This window comes from Pseudophryne corroboree, chromosome 3 (genome assembly GCF_028390025.1).
Source record: "Pseudophryne corroboree isolate aPseCor3 chromosome 3, aPseCor3.hap2, whole genome shotgun sequence".
NCBI classification, from domain to species: Eukaryota; Metazoa; Chordata; class Amphibia; order Anura; family Myobatrachidae; genus Pseudophryne; species Pseudophryne corroboree.
Window position 1 is genome coordinate 143,084,892 of NC_086446.1, and position 6,796 is coordinate 143,091,687.

At 45.5% G+C, this 6,796-nt stretch overlaps 1 non-coding gene across 1 annotated transcript; it reads left to right on the plus strand.

Annotated features, from left to right (window-relative positions):
* Positions 1–5,685: 5,685 nt before the first annotated feature.
* LOC134899546 (U1 spliceosomal RNA) lies at positions 5,686–5,847 on the plus strand. The gene has a single exon (XR_010173217.1). It is a non-coding gene; the product is annotated as a U1 spliceosomal RNA (small nuclear RNA).
* The last annotated feature ends 949 nt before the right edge of the window (positions 5,848–6,796 follow it).

Below are 6,796 nucleotides of genomic sequence, written 5' to 3' on the forward strand. Positions count from 1 at the left end.
TGGGTGTGTGTGAAAAAACGCTGCCGTTTCTGGGTAAAACGCGGGAGTGTCTGAAGAAACGGGGGAGTGTCTGGGCGAACGCTGGGTGTGTTTGTGACGTCAAACCAGGAACGAAACTGACTGAACTGATCACAGTTGTCGAGTAAGTCTGGAGCTACTCAGAAACTGCTAAGAAGTGTCTATTCGCAATTCTGCTAATCTTTCGTTCGCAATTTTGATAAGCTAAGATTCACTCCCAGTAGGCGGCGGCTTAGCGTGTGCAATGCTGCTAAAAGCAGCTTGCGAGCTAACAACTCGGAATGAGGGCCATTATGTGTAAAAGGGCATTAATAAAGGTTGTCATAATGTGTAAGACGCATTATGTTTATAAGGACATTAATGATGTGTCTCATATGTGTAAGGGGCATTACTGTGTGGAATTATGTGTATAAATGCATTACTAATGTGTGGCATTATGTGTATAAGGTGCTCTAATATGTAGCGTTGTGTATAGAAAGGGCATTTACTGTGTCGTCTAATGTGAATAAAGAGCAATAGGGTGTGGTGTAATGTAAATAAGGAGCAATTCAGTGTGATGTAATGTGAATAAGGAGCACTACTGTGAGAAGTAACGTTTATAAGGTAAAGTGATACTACTGTGGGATGTAATGTGAATTATGGACACTATCGCGTGATCAAATGTGAATAAAATTGCAGTACTGTGTGGCAGAATTTTAATTGGGGGTACTATTGTGTGGACATGCCCATTGCCAGCAAAAACACACCCCTTTTTGGACTGTGCGCCAAATGTGCGAACTGTTCCTGTTTAAAATATAGGGGGTACAAACACCAAAATAAGTACTGTTATGGGTGAGGGTTGATGGTGCTGGGAAAGAGGTGCAAGGTCAGAGGCGGAACCAGCGGTGGTGCTAGGGGGCACCAGGCAAAATTTTGCCTAGGGCATCATATTGATTAGGGCCAGTTCTGCCAAAGGGCCTTGTGGGGGAAATGTCTTCAGTAAAAGCATTCCCTGTGTGTGTGGTGTGTCGGTACGCGTGTGTCGACATGTCTGAGGAAGAAGGCTATATTAGAGAGGAGCGGGAGCAAATGAATGTGGTGTCTCCGCCGACACCTGATTGGATGGATATGTGGAATGTTTTAAATGCTAGTGTAAACTCATTGCACAAAAGATTAGACAAGGCTGAAGCTTTGGGACAGTCAGGGTCTCAACCCATGCCTGATCCTATGTCGCAGGGACTGTCAGGGTCTCATAAGTGCCCACTATCCAGATTGTTGACACAGATACCGACACGGATTCTGACTCCAGTGTCGATTACGATGATGCAAAGTTACAGCCAAAATTGGCAAAATACATTTGATATATGATTATGGCAATAAAAGATGTTTTGCACATCACAGAGGAGCCCCCTATCCCTGACAAGAGGGTACATATGTACAAGGGAAAGAAGCCTGAGGTAACCTTTTCCCCTCACACGAGCTGAACGAGTTATGTGAAAAAGCTTGGGAATCTCCTGCAGATTTCCAAAAGGATTCTTATGGCGTATCCTTTCCCATCAACGGATAGGTTACGATGGGAATCCTCCCCTTGGGTGGACAAAGCATTAACACGCTTATCCAAGAAGTTAGCCCTCCCGTCCCAGGATACGGCTACCCTCAAAGAGTCTGCTGACCGCAAACAGGAGATTACCCTGAAGTCCATTTATACACATTCAGGTACCTTACTCAGACCGGCAATTGCGTCGGCCTGGGTGTGTATGTGTAGTGCTGTAGCGGCATGGACGGATACCCTAGATAAGGATACTATTTTATTGCCCCTGGGGCATATAAGAGATGCTGTCCTATATATGTGTGTATGCAAACTACAGGTGGTGCTGCATGGCTCACACCCTTTTACTTGTCTTGTAGAGCAACTCTGGAGCTGTTACTGGGTCCAGCTGCTGCAAGAAATCAGCTTGAATGCTTCAGGGGCTGGGGCATGGCCAACATGAGCCCCACACTGATGGGGGTGTATAAAGCGATCTAGGGGTCATCCAAGCGCAACCCCACAAAGGCCGCCATGCCCTGCGCGACCATTTTCTCTTTTCATATGCAGACGAGGGTTGCAGCCAACTATACCCATTGCTTGGATGACATCACCATATGCGAATCCATCTGCTGCAGGCCTTCCCCCAGGAATGCTTGCACTAGTTGTTGCATTTGGTTTGTTGTTTGGGGGGTGCTTCAGTATTAGGCAGCCTTCTGCCCTCACACATTCGTCTGAAAATGTGTTCTCCCTGCAGTTGTTGTCCCCAGATGAGAGTTCCCTTGTGCTGCCTCAGTTGAATCTCCTTTACTTGACGGAGGTGTGCCTGAGCAGCGGCCCTCCCCAGCCCTTTCTCAAATCATACTTATTTTGCTTAGGTGATACCTAGAGATGAGCGGGTTCGGTTCCTCGGAATCCGAACCCACCCGAACTTCATGTTTTTTTTCACGGGTCCGAGCGACTCGGATCTTCCCGCCTTGCTCGGTTAACCCGAGCGCGCCCGAACGTCATCATGACGCTGTCGGATTCTCGCGAGGCTCGGATTCTATCGCGAGACTCGGATTCTATATAAGGAGCCGCGCGTCGCCGCCATTTTCACTCGTGCATTGAGATTGATAGGGAGAGGACGTGTCTGGCGTCCTCTCCATTAGAATAGAGATAGATTAGATAGAGAGAGAGAGATTGTGCAGAGTCGCAGACAGAGTTAGTTTACCACAGTCAGTGACCAGTGCAGTTGCTAGTTAACTTTTATTTAATATAATATATCCGTTCACTTCTCTCTGCTATATCCGTTCTCTGCCTGAAAAAAAAAACGATACACAGCACAGTCAGTCACACAGTGTGACTCAGTCTGTGTGCACTCAGCTCAGCCCAGTGTGCTGCACAGTCATCAATGTATAAATTAAAAGCTTATAATTAATTGTGGGGGAGACTGGGGAGCACTGCAGGTTGTTAGCAGGAGCCAGGAGTACAATTATATTAATTAACAGTGCACACTTTTGCTGCAGGAGTGGTGACCAGTGCCTGACCACCAGTATAGTATTGTTGTATACTACTAATATCTCTTTAAATATCAACCAGTCTATATTAGCAGCAGACACAGTACAGTGCGGTAGTTCACGGCTGTGGCTACCTCTGTGTCGGCACACGGCAGGCAGTCCGTCCGACCAGAATTGTATTATTTATTATTATATACCTACCACCTAACCGTGGTTTTTTTTTCATTCTTTATACCGTCATAGTGTCATCCTAATTGTTACGAGTATACTACTATCTCTTTATCAACCAGTGTACAGTGCGGTAGTTCACGGCTGTGGCTACCTCTGTGTCGGCAGTCGGCAGGCAGTCCGTCCATCCATAATTGTATTATTATTATAATATATACCACCTAACCGTGGTTTTTTTTTCATTCTTTATACCGTCGTCATAGTGTCATACTAGTTGTTACGAGTATACTACTATCTCTTTATCAACCAGTGTACAGTGCGGTAGTTCACGGCTGTGGCTACCTCTGTGTCGGCAGTCGGCAGGCAGTCCGTCCATCCATAATTGTATTATTATTATAATATATACCACCTAACTGTGGTTTTTTTTGCATTCTTTATACCGTCATAGTGTCATACTAGTTGTTACGAGTATACTACTATCTCTTTATCAACCAGTGTACAGTGCGGTAGTTCACGGCTGTGGCTACCTCTGTGTCGGCACACGGCAGGCAGTCCGTCCGACCAGAATTGTATTATTTATTATTATATACCTACCACCTAACCGTGGTTTTTTTTTCATTCTTTATACCGTCATAGTGTCATCCTAATTGTTACGAGTATACTACTATCTCTTTATCAACCAGTGTACAGTGCGGTAGTTCACGGCTGTGGCTACCTCTGTGTCGGCAGTCGGCAGGCAGTCCGTCCATCCATAATTGTATTATTATTATAATATATACCACCTAACCGTGGTTTTTTTTTCATTCTTTATACCGTCGTCATAGTGTCATACTAGTTGTTACGAGTATACTACTATCTCTTTATCAACCAGTGTACAGTGCGGTAGTTCACGGCTGTGGCTACCTCTGTGTCGGCAGTCGGCAGGCAGTCCGTCCATCCATAATTGTATTATTATTATAATATATACCACCTAACTGTGGTTTTTTTTGCATTCTTTATACCGTCGTCATAGTGTCATACTAGTTGTTACGAGTATACTACTATCTCTTTATCAACCAGTGTACAGTGCGGTAGTTCACGGCTGTGGCTACCTCTGTGTCGGCACACGGCAGGCAGTCCGTCCGACCAGAATTGTATTATTTATTATTATATACCTACCACCTAACCGTGGTTTTTTTTTCATTCTTTATACCGTCATAGTGTCATCCTAATTGTTACGAGTATACTACTATCTCTTTATCAACCAGTGTACAGTGCGGTAGTTCACGGCTGTGGCTACCTCTGTGTCGGCAGTCGGCAGGCAGTCCGTCCATCCATAATTGTATTATTATTATAATATATACCACCTAACCGTGGTTTTTTTTTCATTCTTTATACCGTCGTCATAGTGTCATACTAGTTGTTACGAGTATACTACTATCTCTTTATCAACCAGTGTACAGTGCGGTAGTTCACGGCTGTGGCTACCTCTGTGTCGGCAGTCGGCAGGCAGTCCGTCCATCCATAATTGTATTATTATTATAATATATACCACCTAACTGTGGTTTTTTTTGCATTCTTTATACCGTCGTCATAGTGTCATACTAGTTGTTACGAGTATACTACTATCTCTTTATCAACCAGTGTACAGTGCGGTAGTTCACGGCTGTGGCTACCTCTGTGTCGGCAGTCGGCAGGCAGTCCGTCCATCCATAATTGTATTATTATTATAATATATACCACCTAACCGTGGTTTTTTTATTGCGCCTCATTGCGCCTCTTTTTTTCTTTGCGTCATGTGCTGTTTGGGGAGGGTTTTTTGGAAGGGCCATCCTGCGTGACACTGCAGTGCCACTCCTAGATGGGCCCGGTGTTTGTGTCGGCCACTAGGGTCGCTAATCTTACTCACACAGTCAGCTACCTCATTGCGCCTCTTTTTTTCTTTGCGTCATGTGCTGTTTGGGGAGGGTTTTTTGGAAGGGCCATCCTGCGTGACACTGCAGTGCCACTCCTAGATGGGCCCGGTGTTTGTGTCGGCCACTAGGGTCGCTAATCTTACTCACACAGCTACCTCATTGCGCCTCTTTTTTTCTTTGCGTCATGTGCTGTTTGGGGAGGGTTTTTTGGAAGGGACATCCTGCGTGACACTGCAGTGCCACTCCTAGATGGGCCCGGTGTTTGTGTCGGCCACTAGGGTCGCTTATCTTACTCACACAGCGACCTCGGTGCAAATTTTAGGACTAAAAATAATATTGTGAGGTGTGATGTGTTCAGAATAGGCTGAAAATGAGTGTAAATTATGTTTTTTGAGGTTAATAATACTTTGGGATCAAAATTACCCCCAAATTCTATGATTTAAGCTGTTTTTTAGGGTTTTTTGAAAAAAACACCCGAATCCAAAACACACCCGAATCCGACAAAAATAATTCGGTGAGGTTTTGCCAAAACGCGTTCGAACCCAAAACACGGCCGCGGAACCGAACCCAAAACCAAAACACAAAACCCGAAAAATTTCAGGCGCTCATCTCTAGTGATACCATGGTCATGAAGATTGTTTTCCCAGGGTGAGGTTCATTCATTGCATTCTGGGTATGCTGACCTCTGTGATTTCCCCAAATGTGGGAATCTCGACTGCATAATTTGTGGTAGGGGGGGGGACTGCATTTGTGCTTTCCCCTGGTTGGCTCTGGTATAATTTAGATCTCATTGTCTCAGGTCTCTCTCCAGCCTAGTTTGCTGTCTGTTTCCACTTCTCTTTTCTTGAGCCCCTCCCTTCTATGCCCTTGCGCACTATCCTGACTTCTCCCGTCTGCTTACTTTGTGCCTTCCAACGCACAATGCGAACTACAGGTGGTGTTGCAGGGCCCACACCCTTTTATTTGCCTTACAGAGCAGCTCTGGAGCTGTTACAGTGCCCAGCTGCTGCAAGAAATCAGCTTGAATGCTTCAGGGGCTGGGGCATGGCCAACATGAGCCCCACACCAAAGGAGGGTGGGGGGTGTTCAATGCGAACTAGGGGTCATCCAAGCGCCCCTTTTCTTTTTTCATATGCAGATGAGGGTTCCAGCCAACTTTGGCCCACTGCTTGGATGACATCACCGTATGCAAATCCGTCTGCTGCAGACCTTTCCCCAGGAATGCTTGTACTAGTTGTTGCATATGGTTTGATGTTTGAGGGTGCTTCAGTATTAGGCAGCCTTCCGCCCTCTCATTTTCATCTGAAAAGATGTGGTCTCCCTGCAGTTGTTGTCCCCAGACAAGAGTTCCCTTGTGCTTCCTCAGTTGAATCTCCTTAACTTGACGGGGGTGTGCTCGAGCAGCCGCCCTCCACAGCCCTATCCCAACACATGCTTTTCTTGCGTATGAGATCTCTTGATCATGAAGATAGTTCTCACAGGATGAGGTTCATCCATTACATTTTAAAGTAGGAAGGTACAAATTACATATTCAAATTACATATATGTGCTGGATTCAAATGTTTTCCCCCCTTCCTTTCTCAATTGTGCCCATCAGCAGCTATTCTAATGTTGCTGCCAATGGGTGTGACACATTCATTTCTTCTGTGGGGTACACTGGACTCCACAAGGATTCACATTGGGGTGTAGAGTAGGATCTTTATCTGAGGCAC